Source organism: Larus michahellis, chromosome 6 (assembly GCF_964199755.1).
Source record: "Larus michahellis chromosome 6, bLarMic1.1, whole genome shotgun sequence".
NCBI lineage: Eukaryota > Metazoa > Chordata > Aves > Charadriiformes > Laridae > Larus > Larus michahellis.
Window position 1 is genome coordinate 46,462,954 of NC_133901.1, and position 18,236 is coordinate 46,481,189.

The 18,236-nt window shown below is 41.5% G+C and overlaps 1 protein-coding gene across 9 annotated transcripts in view; it reads right to left on the bottom strand.

Annotated features, from left to right (window-relative positions):
* The window catches only part of ZMIZ1 (zinc finger MIZ-type containing 1), a 352,972-nt gene that overhangs the window by 286,193 nt on the left and 48,543 nt on the right, over positions 1–18,236 (bottom strand). For 7 of the 9 annotated variants that reach the window (XM_074592795.1, XM_074592797.1, XM_074592793.1 and 4 more), the window contains one exon: positions 15,988–16,123. The gene's annotated coding sequence lies outside the window, so the exon portion shown is untranslated. Of the gene's footprint in view, positions 1–12,869; positions 12,903–15,987; positions 16,124–18,236 lie in introns of those variants that run through there. The other 2 variants (XM_074592794.1, XM_074592792.1) reach the window with 1 other exon arrangement.

Here is an 18,236-nt window from a genome sequence, read left to right on the forward strand (position 1 = left end):
AAAATTTAAAAATCTACTATTGCAGGTAGTCCAGAGAGGATGAGGACTTGTCTGTATCACTCAAACACATACAAACATCCCACAAGTCCCATCTCCTGTGTGTTGGTGCTCCTCAAGGAGGCTGCGCCAAGAACACGTACACCCACGTGCACGCTCTCTGCGGCAACACCGTGTTTTTGCCTAACAGAGCTGTACACAAATTAAGAAACAAACCCAAGTTCACAAAACCACATAAAGAGATTAATGTTTGCCGTCTTTGGGTATATCTGCACAGCGCTCCACCCAGAAAACGGACTCGGGAAAGCCGATTACCTTGGCCTGAGCCCTGCGCCTACAACACTGTGCTGCTTTGCTTTGGGTACCCAGAGTCTGTCACTCGATGCTGGTTTGGGTATCACTGGACAACAGTGTGCAAATCCTTTGTTTTCCCTTCATAATTTGCTTTGTAGATTTCTGCTACCAGCGTTATAAATAGACCTGGCCTAAAAGAAACACTTTTCAATTAGCCTTCCAATAAATGTTAAAACATAGCTTTCTGCAATGCTTCTGAGTTTCAGCCCTTTTCACAAAATATTTTTACACCCCCGCCCCCCCTCCAAGAGAGTTATCCTTGCAGTTACTAAAACAGAAACATTCTGCAGAAACAGGAGTTAAAACAATTCTGGAATTCTGCTTCATAAATTCCTTTAACTCACATAATTTACATTATATGAGTTGTAATTTTGATAATAAGGCAGCTGAAAATAAGTCTAGTCTTGTAAGTTGTGTGGGTGTATGGTTATGCTTATATAAGTTTAGGTATCCACATTACTTTATAAGCATCTGTTTAAGTACGCTTTCGTGGATATCTATGCTATCTGTGTGCACGTTTTGTTTCAGTATTTAGGAAAAATATCACTATGCCATATTGTGCAGGACTTGTGAGATCTTTTTGTTAGGTAAAGGTGAACAAAGCCAGTTTTTCAGATAGTACCCTCCTGCTATTAAGTGTCTGTAGAGAGAGGAAGGAGACATGGTGAGGCACGAAAGTACAGCTGAGATCCGTGTGGCCTTGCTACTGCTGATTGAGAAGAGTAACTTCTCTTGCATTTTCTATAAAGTGGTTCACATCTGGACTCTGTTACAAGAGGAAGGATTGCCTGACAATCAGTCACAGACAGCCTGAAGATACCAAAGAAGAAACAACTGTTCCTTTGATTCATTTGTGTGTGATGGACAGATTAACAGACTGAAAATCTGTGGGTCCTTTGTTTGCTAACACAGTGTATGGCACAAATAAGCTCCTCTACTCTTTTTTTTTTTTTTAAATTATTCTTCTGGAAATGAGCTGGTCTCAGATACAGTATGTTACCAAGTTCGGATGTCCATTTCCTAGAGTGGCTTATCTGCCCAACAACGTCTGCCTTCCTCCAAACGGGTATTTGAACTTCTATTGAGGGGCAGCGGACATGACACGTGTTTCACCCAAACGATAAGGTAAGCTTAAATTTACATTCAAATGCAGCAGTACTGAAAAACAACTTGGACCAGCCTGTATAGCCCAGTGCACACAGTAGCCTGAGCAAAGAACGGCTCCTTGCTCCCGGGTGCGACTGGCCGCTGCCTCCAACTCATGAGGATGAGTAAGGGCAGCCCAGAGCTTTCGGCACCTCCTCACTTCAGAGGAGAGCGAGCTGAATACAGTGACATTTCCTCCAACAAAACCACATCTGTTCATGTGCCTTTACGGGGATCTTTAACAAAGGGCTCCAAAGCTCAAGTTCAACTGTAAGTAAGGAAGGGGATTTGAAAACTCATTTCTGATACACTTCTCCCAGATTACGGAGGCCTCGGTATCAGTAACATACCCATACATATGGTGGGTTAAAGAAAGGAAAGAAAAAAAAAAAAAGCTAAATACTGCTTAGAATACAAATGACTTGGAATGCATTGCCATAGAATCAAAATAAAAGATTGAAAATACATATGGTGACTACACTAAATTAATTATTAAAGGAGGGCCATATGGAGAAAAATAATTTGCAGGAATAAAACAAGCCTTGTAAGAAGCTATGCTATCTTTACATCATTTTTTAAGTTTCAAATTGTGCGTGTGTGTATATATAAACGTACAGCTTCACATATCGTACTGCAGTATCTCTTAAGTAGTCAGATTTTTTTATTATCTCCAATTATTCACACAGTAAAATACGTTGCTCTGGTTTAGCTTACATTTAGCTGTACATAATCATTATTTTCCATGATAGCACTTCAAAACTCCCCTGTCCTCCACACACTATACACATTAGACCTTTCCAATTACATCAACTGCAGTTTTATTCCTATGTAATGATGGCACAACTTGTAAATGATTTATATAGAACTAGCCATGCACCAAATTGTATTTCCTCCTCCTAGTGAAAGGTCTGAAGATGAACAAAAGATTTAAGCTGCTACTTTTAAATAAAACATACTGGTATCCTTCAGTTTGTATTTAGAATTATAAGTATCTGTTTCTTCAAGAAATGTACGCTTTCAAACTTTTTTTTTAAGAATTTCATTTCCCTTTACGTTTGTGTACCTGTCAGGTTTGTGATCTTTATCATTGTTATAGTGGGCAAAACAAAAAGGGGAAAAAAACCCCAACAACCAGACTTAAAGATGTCAACATTTCCAGTTTCCTGTCATTCCCTCTAATCATTTAGAACGATATAACTTCTGGTTAACACTTCATATCCAGTGATATCATTGAAGGCAGTGCTTAGCCCTATCCATGTATCTTAACATTTTTAAGTGTTGCCAAATTTACCTTCTTGCTACCACAACTAAAGAAAATCCTCAAGTAAACAAAAATACCCAAACAAACAACAACAACAAACCAAGCACGCAAAACTGCTTTTAAAAAGGCCAGATTGGTTACTTGTTTGCAGACCTGCACCTCCATTTGCAATCCACCCCTAGTTGGGAAAGGTCCGAGTACATACAAAATGTCAACCTTGCTCATACTTGAATATTTTCCCTTTATTATTCAACACATATTTTATACAGAGCCCATTACCAGAAAAGATGGGCAGGATAACTGTATAATGTAAGGGACCTTCCTAGCTTTGAATTACAACTGTTTAGGATTTCACAGAGAAATAACTACCCCTTGTTTTCTCACTGAGAAACAAAGTATTCCTGTCATGGTGCAGAAAAGGTAAAAAAAATTTAAAAAAAAAGAAAGGAACATTTGTTGGTAAATTTTAAATCCAACAGCAAGGGGGAAGGGCCAGAAAAGTTGGTCAGAAACTAAGGATGCTCATACAGCTGAGAACCTCTAAACTCTTCAGAGCTGTGTCAACTTTTACAGGCAACACAGTACCCTCCCAAATCCCTAAGAGCCAAAAATGGTGCCAGCCAGAGTAACCAAAGCTTTTTCCTAGTAGTTCATTAGCTGCCCAACAGCTCACCAACACAACGCCTCGCAGCCAGCTCCACCCCAACCAGCCTTGACCCGCTGCGGCTCAGGGCTGGGGCTTCAAGGCAGCAGCCAGGCCCCAGAGCTGGGTTGCCACAAGGAACCGGAGCTAGACAAGGTACCTCAGGGCTCTCTGCTGCTCCTGGACGGACCACAAAACCTTCTTCAGCAGGATGCAGGGGACAAAAACTGAGGCAAGGAGAATGAATGTCAAAAACAGAAACTGTTGGTCACGAGGATTTTGTGTTCCTTCTGTATGCGTGTAGAGTGAATAGCTGATTTTAGCACCCTCAGTCTTCCATGTTTAGTTGCATTCCTTTCCTCCTATTTAACTCCTCCCATCTTAATAAATAAACAAACAAACAAACCCACAGGAAAAAAAAGAAATATTTGCTTTTATTTCTAAGTCAGGGAAACTGCTATGCATGAGTTACAGGACTCAAAGTTGCACTAAGTCTGCTGAATTTTACCTAAATTTCTGATGCATCACATCATTTTTAGACTGTTAACATTTATATCTCGAAAACACTGATCTCTAGTTGTGCTAATTTTAGAACAATTTGAGCCAATTCTGAAAACAGAACAAAACTACTGAAGCACCACAGATAAAGCTCAGTTAAAATCCTGTGCTGGCTTTTCTAAACTGATATTTGAAATCATACACCTCATCAATACTATGGATTAACACTGACTTTTACTCTTCAGCTCGCAGTATTTCTCCAGCTGTATTTAATGGTTATTACTACAATTATCTGCATTTTAATTTTTCAGCATTCACATTTTTCTACTACTCTCTCCAACAGATTTTATTTTTTTTTTAAATTTTTTTGGCCCACTGCCCTTCCTCACAGTGTCCATAATCCGTGGAGAAGAGATTGCTGATGGCGTTATCACAGGCAAACAGAATGAAGCTAATGGTAACAGGCACTCCTTGCTAGGTAATTATTATAGGAGAAAGAATGCAAATGAGCCCTAATCTGCCTCACACAATGACAGAGGTCTCAGATTTGCATTAAACCTTTTGCAGCACTCTCCCGGACCGGGGACTCTGCAGATAACAATGCATCTGCAGCTCAGGCAGCTCCTTCCACTCGGCGCGGTTATTAAATTGTGCCCCCAGCAGGTACAGTTGTTCCTGTATGACTTCCCCCTCCCCCTTCATGGCTCGGGTCCCCTCCTCCTTCCCTCCTCCCCCCTCAGCTTTGCTGGAAAAAAAGCTAATTGTGCATGCCATTTGGCTTGATTCATGTTTACAACGCAGAAGAAGAAAGCACTGTTTGGTAATTATAAGAGGGGAATGGACATCAGGAAATCTCCGTTCTATTCCCAGCCATGTCGTTCCTTTGCCAGGGTACTACAGGGAAATAACTCTGCTTTTCCGTGCATCCATGTGTTCAGCTAGAAATACAGGGTTGACATTTGTAGCGGCCCCATAGACTCTCTCATTTTACCATGGCATCTGCCAAACGCTTTCAGGAAGGAAATGCTAGACTTTGCTTGAATCTAGGTTGAGCTCACGATAAGCCGCGGTCCTTCAAATAGCCACTGCCTAGATCTCCATTCTCCATCTGATAACAGGTTGTAAAGAATTATATTCTTTTCCAGCACTGTGTCCTGCTATAAAAGGACCTAAACTAACACCCGCCAGCTGGGGCTGGGCTCAGTGCCCATGAGGGTGTCTGACCACAAGCAGATCTTACAAGAAGGTGCAGGAATTACGTCTGAAGAGCTCTGATCACAGGTCACGTAGCACCAGGACGAAACACCATTTTCTCAAACCTCATTATCTACAGTGTCTTCCATTATGGCTTGTTCGGATTAGGAGTATGGGAGTCAAATGTACTGAACCCTTCTCTAGGGAGTCCTTAGTCTGAAGACAAACCTCTTTACTAGGATGCGAGGTGGAGCAGACTTTTTCCAACACAACTGCCTTCTTGAACACTCATTTTCTCCCAAGACGTTTTTGTCAATAGAGATAAAATACAATATTTTATTTTCTAAATTCATCTTCAGGAATCAGAAAGTATCTGCCACAAACTCACTTTTTTTCCTCTATTGACAAGATCGAGACTACCAAACTCTCTACAACCAAAAAGCATACACCTTGTCTGCAAAGAATGGTTTCAAAATCAAGATGAACCACCAAATTCAGCTGCACATCACTACTATTTCAGTAGCACTTGTTTAGCTTTGAATTTGTATCTGAAATACTAACCGTATGCAAAGACTTCCTTTGTGGAAATCTGTTATTAGGCAGGTGTCACACTAATTCAAATTATAATAATTTAACAAAAAGATACTTGCTACCAAGTTATTGACATGTGGTATAAAGTAGCTACAGTTAATTAAGGTGCACTAAGGGTATGGGAACCAATAATGTCTGAAAGAAAATATCCTTTTTCAGATTCCATATACTAAGGGTAAGGAAAAAAAAAAAAACAAAACAATCAAAACTGGATTCTGCAAGCACCATACACAACTATTCATTTCTTTTCAACCAAGAATTCCGTGACTTATGTAAGACTGTATCAAACAACTTATATTTGAGTCATAACCACAGATACATACAGTGTTCTATGCCAGGCCTAGAGTGAGACACTCAGGGAACCCCAAGAGCCAAAAATATTCAAGCAGTCACCAAAAAACCAGCACAATCTCACATGACTAGATACCATCACTCTCAATTACACCATTCACATACATTAATCATCCGCTGTATTTGCTCTGGAGACAGCTAGATGCTTTGTTCTTTCATCTGTGAGGATTTTTCTTCCTTTCTGAATTTACCAATGCCAATACTGGCAAGCAGTTCCTCTGGAAATCGGCTATGGGTATTTTTAAAGCCTACATACCTGTCTAGATTGGGCAAATACTCTAAGTATAGTCCCTACTTAACTATTGCCAGAAATTAACAAATGGATTTTTTTTTTAAACTATAGTTAAAACAAACCACAGCTGTAGAAAGGGCTATAGTTTTTTTAATGCCATGTAACAAGTTAATTTTTCAATAATCAAAGTTTTGCTCCTTTCCATCTCATGGAGCAGTAGGTGGGACAGTGCTACTTCTTTATGCAGTTACTAGATTATGCTATGCTTGTCTTTAAATCAGACTAATAGATTGCTGGGATCCTCAACCAACAGCAGTATTGGGCACAATTATTACACAGTACAGTCACTACGCCTAAAGAATCAGTAGCTAGTTAAAAAAAAAGAAGTACTTTTTAAATGATGCTTTGGCTCTATCACAGTACTGATGTTCTCTGAAAGGATCTTCTCCCATTTGCACTGACATTTAAAGTTCTTGCCACTTGGAAGAGCTGAGGTGGTACAATGTTATGAATGAGAATCTTTACATCAGAAAGGCAAAAGCTGTCTTGCACTGTTTAGTTCACATAAAACAAAGGCGGAGATTTTCATTCAACTTGTTCATAAAGCTGCAAACATTTTCCCATGTAATCTCTGTGCTAAGTGTGTCCAACAATAGAAAGCATTTAATTCAGAACACTGCAGTGATAAAAGAAGGGGATATTTTTAAATCATCAAGGTACGACAGGTATCAGAACCTACAGTTTCTTATATTTCTAACATGCTCAAGTCCAGATTTGTCACTGATCTCTAGGCTGTTCCTCCCCAGTGACCAGTTACTAACTGCCCGCTGGTGCCATTTTTACATATGCATCAAAACCTTCTTCCAAATCCAGGTGTATTTGTAGAGAGCCTCAGATTAAAGTCTGAGATGCTCACCTACACTTGAAAGTCAGAGATTACCACACTGTTGCTAGACCACCAAAAGCATCAGAGCAGAGAAAGTCAGGCGGAACAGCCCAAAGCAGTTCCACTGCCACCTGAACACACATGGCTGACTCTGCCTGGAGTGAACACAGCCACCTCACACCTCCTCCTGCCTGCAGATCTGGGGGGGCGGCCAGCCTGGAGGATGAGGAGCAAGGCACACAGATGTCTTCACCGGGAACGACTGCTCACTCTGTGTCCCTGAGCCCATCACCGAAGTCATGCACTGCAGGACCGCTCTCACATTAAGCATTAACTCAACCAGCTCTGCTGTGTTGCCAAGTAGCCAAATATTTACAAGGTTTTTAGAAGGTGCTAGATTAACCTCATCCTTTCAGTATATAGACAAGGTCCAAGATTTCATACCCTATTTTGCATACCCAGAAGTTACGCTTCTGAAGCTTTGAGACTCGCAACACAAAGTTGTTAGAAAGAAAAATCCAAACAGGAAAACTAAGAGGTACTCAATGCATACTGTAGACAAAATATTGGCACCACATACGGCGCTGGCAAGTAGAGCAGCATGCTGTGTTCCTGTGGGGGACGGCAAGTAAAAGCCAACTCCTAGAGCTGGTGATTGCAACTTCACCTGAACAGCAGCTTTCCCTTTGTCAAGCTCGTCTCTAGGTCATTTTAGAGTAAAGACAAAAATTGCCTGTGCGCTTTCAAGGATCTCAACAGCTTTTCCCCCTGCCATTCTCACCAGCCTTTTGAGAGTTTCCCTCTATAGCAGCGTTCTCCGTTTCAGGGATTCAACCTTTCAACTGAAGCATGCGAGATCACTTATGCTCTTGAACCGGCGAGCTGCCAGCCTCCCCTTTGTTGCGAAGGGATTTACACTTGAATGGTACTGGGAAGAGCAGTCTTCTAAGGAAAGCTGGGGGGCAGACAATTTACTTGCCAGCATTACTTTACTTGCCTATTCTCACGTTATCTACCAGCTCAACGTCTCCAGTTCACAGAACTACAGTAACCTTATTGCATCAGTCGTTTGTAAGGAGTTTGCTGTGAGGTGACTTTTATGAAAAAATTGCTAATTTGAGTTCACTTCAAAAAGGATCTTTATACACTGTCATAAGCGAAGTTCATTTCAAGCCTAGATGTGGACGTTTACACTAATTTAATTTACCCCAGAGTAAATTATTTCATTGTTCCACAAAGCTTCCCTCTTTATACATGTGCGTTCTTTTTGTCTTTCACTTAATCTATGACTCTTTGGGCATTTCCTATTAGAGCCCTGCATTGCCACACACATGGTAGCACACCTGATGGCTTCTGCTGCTTTTCAGGAGAGAGTTTGGGGAACAGCACAAGGGCACAGATGCACTGCTGAGGGCAGAAGATCATTTGAGCAAGAGTAAGCAAGTCTGCTTCCGTTTAACAGCTAGTGACACACTGGCTTTGGCCCTCCACCTAAACATATAAACAAGTAGCACCTCTCTGGTGCATTTCTGTTCATAAGTTGCCAGTTGGTAGATAACTACTGATGGGTTTCAGGCTCTGTTAGCAGTTACCAGCCAGTATCATATCGCTGCCTTTCAAACAGCGTCACTCTCCTGTAAATCCACACGGGGTTTTTGTTTGCTTGCTTGCTGTGTATACCCAAAGCCCACTATCTCCAAAGAAAAATAATGGCATCTGAAGTATGGAAGTTGGCAAACGCTAGTCTCTGGCATAGAGGAAGATCTGTAAGGAACATTCCTTCTTCTGTTTTTAAAGTGTTACGCCTGCTTCTGATTTGATTTGACCCCCTGCACTCTGAACCGGCCACACGCTGAAACACACAGAGCGCACGGCCTGCAGAGTGCAGCAAGGAAAAGGCCAGCACGCTCCAAAGCTGGTGGCAAGCCACAGTCCCCAGGAAAACCACATGTGCCAGAGACCAAATGTTTTGCATTTTGCTTACTGCTAATAAAGCTGCTTCACTTCATTAAAAGCAGCTTATCATTTTATCTACTTACTCTGATTAATTAACCTCTGGTTAAAATGAATGAGCACTTGATTTGAGGATTCCATTAATGTGACATCGGTGAACCACGACCTGCATACTTCCATCCTTTCCCTTTTATTCTCCATTCTCCCTATACCAACAGTGTCTTACTAGGCCCTTTGGATTGACACCTACTGTACTTTGAGGATACTACAAACACTTTTATAGAGAGAGGTGAGGAAGGAAAGGCCCCACAGTCATCCAAGGCTCAATTTCCCTGCTGGAATATACAGATGGATATCATCGACTTCTCACTGTAATTATGATCACAAGCTTGGAAAGAAACAGCATGGAAAGAAGAAAGAGCCAGGGAAATACACTGCGTTGCTGGGAACAGGGGAAAAACCAACAGTACCATTAATACATACAACTCATTTGTCTTTCCAGAATAAAATAATTTAAAATATAAAGCACAAACAGCAGTCAGTTCCATCAAAAACCCAACTTCCTTAAAGAGCAAAGAACTTTCTCCCAAGCCAAATACCATGTGCTGTATATGAATAGACAGCTTCTGCTACAGTATATGCCTACAGATTTCACAGTTTCATATTACCGCCAAAATCTCAATTTCTAGCAGCAAAAAACTTATGTTACCAGTCTTTAGCCAAGCATCTGAAGACTGAAATATATCATAGCTGCTCATTTTGCTGGCAAACAGTGCTTCCCTTCATATACTCAAGTTTCATCTCTATTCAACTGATTTTATGAATGTCACAAATACCCAAAAGTGTTTGGGAAGTGAAAAAAAAAAAAAAAAACCAGCCCAAAAACCAAAACCACACAAACCTTCCCTTTTATTTCCTTTATCTTCCTTGTCAAGTTAAGCATCCATTCGCTTGCAACAATGCTCACAGAAAAGACAGAAAGATTATTAGGCCTAAAATTGTAATAAATTCATAGCTTGAGGGAGGAGTGGGTAGGAAGAAGCTGAGGGGAAGTGTAAATAAGTTCCTGGGTCATCCTAACATTTAGGTCTAAATTCCTCTTCAGTCAGGGTAAACCACAGGCAGAGTATTACCAAAGTGACTGGAAACTTTGTATTTGTTACAAGCAATTCAAGAGGTCTCTTTCAAGAGAAGAGGGTGTTTAGGTTATGAACCATTGAGTATATGCACAAGCCTGAAATTCACGGTCCAGCCAGACAAGGCTGTATGAGGGAAGGCACCAAAGGAAGATCTGGTTTACATCACACAGCAGGGCAGTAAGTGACCATGAGTCACTGATGCACTTCAGCTGGCTTTTAAGGCCATCAGCACCGGATCAAACATGTTTCAGACCACATGTTATAAAGCACTTCCCAGTATAAATTTACCCAGCTAGTTCAAATCTGTACAGAATTTTCTAGACAAAATTTCTTTACAACATAAGGCTTCCTGCAGGATCAAATATGTTCTGTCCTGCAGCTGACAAGATGTCAGGACAGTTCTCTACTATAATGCTTGGGCTAATTGCACAGGAGTCTTCCTATAGGGTAAGCCCAAAAGGGATGAAGCAGGATGAAAGATCCCGGCAGCACCACCTGAGCTGTAAGTAGCACCAGGTCCTCCCAATGCCCCAGGCAGCACTGCATCTTCTAGACCTTAACCATGCGAATACCAAATGCTGTAGAAAAGAGACAAACGAAAGTGGGAAACGTGGTTTTGAAACATCGGTTCATGATTTCAGTTCAAGATTTGTTTCAGGGAAAAAAAATTCGACTGTTTTTTGGGGGGTTTTTTGGGGTCTTTTTGTTGTTGTTTTTTTTTTTTTTTTTTTTTTTTAAACAAGCAAATTTGAGATCTATAAGGAATTCAGAAACATCTTTGCATAGCTGAAGGATGGAGCAGTACGCAGCCATAGCAGAAGCCCTAGCAGAACAAAACAGGCATCACTCATAAGGAAACCAAAGGCAACAAACCAGGTCTTTTTCCATTGCTAACTTCAACAACGTTCAAATCTGATTTGGACCTTCCAGCTTCATTTGAAGGACTAACAGGTAATATAAACAGGAGCAAAATACCAAAACCTGCCACCTACACTAATGCCCATGCATTACACTTTGTTCCTCTCAGCCACTAATTATGAATTAGCACGACAGGCTCCTTCCTGCGGACTGTCCATTTGCACTCCCACCGCTCTGCAGCGGCCAGTTCAAGTCACTCAAGCCAGAGCTCCTCCGCGCAGGCCCGCAAAGCTCCAGAGAGCTTAAGAGGCCATCTCAATGCTCAGGGCAATTACTTGCATGCCAGGGGTGATGGTGGGCAGCCATCTAGCCTCCAAAAGCATCCCTTTGACCCCTCAGAGTGGATGCAAAGAGAAGGCAAACTGTGATCCAGCAGCAGTTTGCTGGGGTGGTGGAACGGGGAAGGAGGGGAGGCCTCAGCACAAGGGAACATTGCCACTCTACACAGGACTTACTCCTAAACAAGTAAACTCAGTTTTCTGTTCAGAAGTAGGTCTGTACACCTCAAATGTGACGACTGCGAGGAGTACAGAAAACTGCACTGCATTAAGGACAACTGAGGCAGGCAGACCATAACTACTGGAGCTGGAGGAAAGCCAAGCAACCCAGAGTAGCACTGCTAACACTGAGGGGTTTTAACCAGGGACAACAAATAGTCATTGCCATAGCTACACCACATGGGGAAAACAATACCTCCAAGCCCTCCATAGAGATACAGATGCCCTGAGGCAGCCCCTCGCAGTCTTTTCACCACCTCTCCTTGCAACCCTCTTCACACACTGGCTTGGTGGGACCTCTGAAGTCTGCCCTCAGAAAAGGGTTGACCCAGACAAAGGAAAGAATTAAGATGATTCAAAATCACAGCTCTTCCTACCATTTTAACCTAGCTTCTTGTGTGCCTAGGTACGCCAGATTGTTAGTCTGCTTCTTAATATTTCTTAGACCTGGTATATGAAAGAAGCGATTTAAGAACAAGTCAATTTCAGCTCTGAATTCCCACTTTCTGTGCATTTAAAACCAAAGATGTTTAAAAGAATCTTTTCAGAGATACAAGACAAGCATACAGCTTTCTGATAATTTTTAATATTTTTTTTTTTAAAAACACACTACATAGTAAACAGATTTTAAACATTCAAATGACCTGAAAAATGCACTGCTGGGATGGAAATTGGTTTTCTTCTCCAATAAAATTTTTGAGATTTAAATCTTCTCCATATCAGAATAAAAAATTAAAACCTGTAACCTTCACGAAATGAAAATCAGAAAAATATCAAAGGTTTCATTAAAAAAAACAAGAGAGCACAGGCTCATTTTTAACATAAAGTTAATTAAGTACTTAAAGGCCTTAAGCAGTGGTAAAGTGCTGATTTAAACTGGGAGACGGCTAAGGCTTTGCAAACTGAGGACTCTGGAAGAACCTGTCATCCTCTCGTAAGGTGCAATATAGCTTTGACAGACACTTCGTTTTACTGAATACAGTCACTGAATGAAAAATCCTAACCCCAAACTTATCTCAAAGGATTTGGGGGAAAAAAAAAAATAATCCAAGACTTTAAACAAACACCTTGTTGAAACACTCTACAAAGCCTCAAGAGCTATGAACTTGATTTATATATGAAAAGAGAAATACAAACAAACAGGGTAAGCTTCCCACTGACAAGTAAGTTATTACAGGCATGCTGCTTAACATACACAGTGTCACCCACCTGAAACGTTAGCCAGCAGCAGTATCACCTTTCCTTTGGAGATGGTTCAGGTTGATACAAATGAGAAAGACGAAAACAGGAAAATAAGTGAGGGAAATAAAAGTTCTTTCAAAAATCAGTGCAAAATCATCATTCTAGATGCACTGATAAGGAAGCACAACCGAAGTACAACTTCTGAAACAATCTGAACAGAGGTAGAGATGCTTTTCCAATGAACAAAAAAATCGAAAGCTATCTTTGCCCAAATTTAGAGGAAATGGGGGAGGAAAGCATAGCATTAAAGGCAGCAAACAAAACACAGCAAACAGCGGACCACTACCCAGCCTGATCATTTGTTGCCTTGTCCCTGCCCTGCCTCTCCGCTCCTTTCTATCCCCCTTCAACATTTCCAGTCTGGGAAGGGGTATATGCTTCCCTGTCCTCCACCTTTCCTGAACCTGCTCTAGCCCAACACATGGGCAAGAATTTCCTTTTGCTTTGGTTCTCAAATTTCGCTATCACATCCAGTCTCTCCTCCCACAGCTTTTCACCCTGAGGAATACAGTCTGCATGACTGCGTTGGATAATACAGACTCTGCTGCTTAAATACCACACATTTGCAGACAGTTAAAGCATGTTTTACCAAGGTACCATAAAGGAGTTTAGCAACATACATTTCCTGGGTATGCAGCAGCTGGAGAGGGACCCTGTCCAACACCGGAACAGTTTCCCTCTCTCGCAAGGACGGAACGGAGTGCACAGAGACAAGGTGTTTGTGCTGGAGCCATTCACAAACTGCAGCTTCGGGGGGACCATCCGTCTGATGCTGCAGGTCAGGAAGCATGAGCTCGGGAAGGAAGGGAGCAGCAGGCACGGAATCCCCTCCAAATTTCCAGGGCTGTGTGAGGGGGACAACCAGATGCGACCAGCCAGAGAGAAATGGTGGTGGGCTGCGCACAGCCTCTCAGTAGACCCTATGAATTGAGCAGAGGCACTTGTCTCCACCGCACATCCCGGCGTAAGAGACATGCTGGGAGGGAGGCAATAGCAACAACTGACGCCCACGGGTCCTGCAAAACAGCTTGTGCTTCCCTCAGCCCCCGACCCAGGGTGTTTGAAGGCATTCAGAAACCGTACAAAAACTCGGCTGGAGCCACGAATCTTAATAGCAGCTTTCCTCCACACCTGCAGCTCAGCCAAGCCTCCCACGTCTCAGTGTGCCCCAAAACTCTGCGTTTCAAAGGAATTTTACAGAGCCTTCACTCGTATGGTAGAAAACAGGTTCAGAGGCCACAAAGCAGCTTCTGCGGGCTCCTCCTCTCGGTGCCAGTGGTGGGGGCAATGCCTGCCTGGGATCGTGCAGGCGGCTGCATTAGTTAGTCTGGCACCAAGGAGAAAAGCTATCATCCATTTTTAAGTTAGATTCAGGGAACCAGCTGGGGACCAGCGATTGCCATTTTTGAAGTGCAAGAAGAGGAGTGTAACCAGCCTTTCCATAGTAACAAAGATTAGCAGCCTGGAGTCTGACACTACTCCTGCATTAAAAGATAGGAGACAAAGCGATAGACAGGTAATTACATAGAAGGAGCCCTGGGGAAATTGCAAGCTCCTTGAGAACCCTTTTAGCTGGTCGGTATGTTTTTCCTTGTCTCTGCTTCAGCTGAAGGTCTCCAAGAAACACTCGCCCATTAGGTCATTAGCTTTATTGCAGAAGGTAGCCAGGCAGCTGGTAGCGGCCGTTCAATAAAGAGTTAGCTTGCCTCTGCACCGTCAAGAATGAGATGGAGAATGAGAAAGAGAACATCCCAAGGCACATTACCTGTCTGCAGCTTATCCTTGATAAGTTAGTGTACTTAGTCAGTCTGAGGGGTCTGACAAACAAACTCTGACAAATCTCACTGGGGCAATTTAAGACATTATTGCATCGCACTGTCTTCCCAAGCCCTGCACAAAGGTTAGCCCCACAGAGCAAATCGGGCAGAAAAATTTATATCACGCATTGGCCTCCCCAGTTCAGAGCCTAGCAAGTTAGCATAAACCCCTTCTCAGAGCTGGTTTAAGTTAAGACATCAACTGTGAACTGGAATGGCTGCGGTCTAGACAGAAGATATTGCCTCCACTACAAGGAGCATTAATGTCTATCACAAAGACGGAATGGGAAATGACATCTCAAAGCACTGCAGCCAGTTCCTAAGCAAATACAAATCTAAACACTGAGTGTTGGTACTAAAATATATATGGAATTTGTCTAGCAACTGACTTGAGTCTACTCATGCAGCTCAGGATGCTCTATGAATCACAGCACTAATTTTTTGTACTTTATATATCCTGACACATAAATTGAATGTCTTGAAGTGGAAAGACAGACGTGGATTACATGTGGATCGCATCACCAGATAACTACAAAATTTAGTTGCTTAGAAGTATTACAAAAAAGGCATTGCATTTGAACTCTCACCCACCACATTTTGCACTTCTGCCCAAAACTAAAAAAAGTCTAGAGAGGTGAAAAATTGCCATCTGTTTCCAACTCTTTGCAAAACACACCATTCAGAGCTAGATCTGGGGTTCCAGCTGGTTCCTATCTTATCTGTCAGTAGACAACCAGCCATGAAACCACGAAGGACCCCAGTGAAAAAAAAAAAATCAAGTTTAAAAAAAAAAAAAAACAACCCAAAAAACCCCCAAAAAAACAACTAAACAACCAAAAAAAAAAATCTATATTTACCTGCTTACATGTACAGGTATGATAATACTAAAAGAAACACTTTTTGAGACACAGTCCTTCAACTTGGCTTCTCCAGCCCTAACTCACTGTCTTTTCAGCTAAGCTGATATTCAGACAAATATTTAGTTAATCAGTCTGCAATACAACAGTTACATATAAATTGTTTTTTCTCTGCAAGCATTTAAAATTTATTTTGTCTCATTTTTTCCAAGGGACTGTATCCTGCACATAGAGCAGAGAGAGAAGCGCACAAAGCTTCTGTTTGCGTCCCACTGTTAGAAGGGCAATCCACATTAACCAGAAGACTTGTCTAAACTCTACGTAGACAGGCTTCTTCTGATATCACCCTCCTTTCCAGAAGGAGCTGAGCAGGCAAGACACCTCAAAAAGCAGATAACAATTACCTCTTACCTTTCTGAAGAGGCCGCCGCCAATTAGCACATTCCTGGAGCTTCTAATTCAGACAAGAAGAAAGGAGAAAAAAAGAAAAAAAAAAAAAAAAAAGAGGAGCAGGGAGCCGTTTTCTTCCTCAGCACAACAGTATTTCCTAGGGGGTGGAAAAAAAGAAGAAAAAGAAGAAACAAGTAAGTATTAGCTTTTATGTTTTTTGAAGAGGCTACAGGTTACAAATCCTCCTTGGAAGAGCTACTATGTCTCTCCTCCAGTTCCGTAATACCAACTTGAGCTGTCCTGCATTTTCTCCCTCTATCGTCACCTTATCAAAATATGGAATATGAAGGTCAATTCACCTACTACTAAGAAAAATAAAAGATGGATTCATGTCAAAACGGGATAAAGTCCCATACTAGAACTGGATAAAGTCCCATTCAAAAATATTCTTGAGCACTCATTCTTATTAAGTAAATATGCGTCAGCCAAGCTCACACCCACTTCTGTAAAAATTCAAATGAGCCACATTTACTATCAAAATAGTTGGCAAAAGGCAAATTCCAACATGCATACTGAACATACAGGTATATACTGACATTCAAGTGCTTACGTACTCTTCCCTGGAAGGATCATACCTAAAATTATGAGGTATATGCAGTTAATCATAACTTCTATTTCTTTTTAAGACAACCTGTCTTTCTCTTAAAACAATCTATGTTCTTAAGACAACCTATTCTAGCTATGTTGGATCTTTTAGTAAAAATAAGATTTAAAAAAAAATATTAAGTATCCGAATTAAGGGAAAGGGAGCCAAAAAGCCTTTCTGTGACTAAAGATACCATTTAGAAATCCAGCTGCACTCCCATAAAACCATAATCCCTCACCTCAGACCATATCTCTCTCTCTGCCCTACTCCTAACATGAATTTAAAGAGACTTACAGACACCCAGATTTAATGGGCCCCTCCCTACCTCCAGTACCTGCCTCTGATGAAAGGCAGGAAAATCAAGTGGAAAATTATTTTAAAGGGTGCAATGCAAGACATTAACATATTTGAGGAAATGGCAATCAAGGTTTTCCATGGGGAATGAGCAAAGGGAAACACGTCCAGTCTGTTCTCCATCACATTTTGTTGGTTTATATTCATACAGAAAACTCTACCCTTTTCTGTCCCATGGAAAATCTGAATGCAAGTTCACAAAAACAAGGGGAAAAAGTCTATGCTACCTTGTATTTCCCCACACACCTCTATCATCCCTCAAAATGATAATTATCCCATCTGCTAACAGCATGAAACTCCATACGGATCCTAGTCTCCCGAAAGAGTTTTTATACAAGGGGCCCCAACAGATAGGAAATGACATAAAAGGCAGCACTCCCATCACAGCATCTCCCTCAAAGCCGACCACATCTGTCCAATTCTAAATGGCCACAGTTCCTCCATTTCTCTAGGGGACAAAAGCTCTCTTCTTCTCTCCTCCTGTCAGCAAGACTTAAAGCTGCAAGAATAATTCTGTCCAGATTCCCTTCTAGATAGGCAATGATTTAAAGAATTCATGAAGTAACAGTGGCAGTGTAAATAAACAATGAAAACCTAGATAAAGATCACAGAAGAAGCCACACAGAAATTGTGCACTAAAGAGAGAAAAAACAAGATCAGTGAATTCAAAACCTCTTCTGCCTTGTTACGTTCACCCATAAATAGGCCTAGTAATAATCTGACAATGCAAAAGAATGGATCCTGACACAAAAATGTATGTGCTCAAAAACCTGCCTTCCCAACCTGTTCCCTGAAGGCAAACCTTCCCACACTGTTCAATTCCACTTTCTCGATGTCTTACACGCCTCGGTCGCATTTCTGCTTTCTGTCAGATTTCAGCCCTCTTGTACTAATTGATGCAAAGCAACTTAAGCCAACACCTGGAGTACTCAACCTGTTGTACTTTTTAAAAAGAGGGAAGTGGTGCTACAGCCCTCAATGTGGGGATGGGAAAAGAAATGACCCTCAGTAAATTGTTCCTGACATGTGTACATCCCGAGGCTACGCGATAATCAATACTTACTGAGCAGCTCAGCACAGACCAGGTTGCAAAATACAAGAAAAAAAAATAATAATAATTGTATCCGCCTCTCAAACCACACACTAGTTTTATATCCCTAAATCAAATGCATCATTTGCTTTTCTTTTTCATTATTAAATCAAAAGGATGCTTTAGACAGCATTTTCCTCCCTGCTAAGAGAGCCCTCCCCACGTATGTCAGGTGAAATC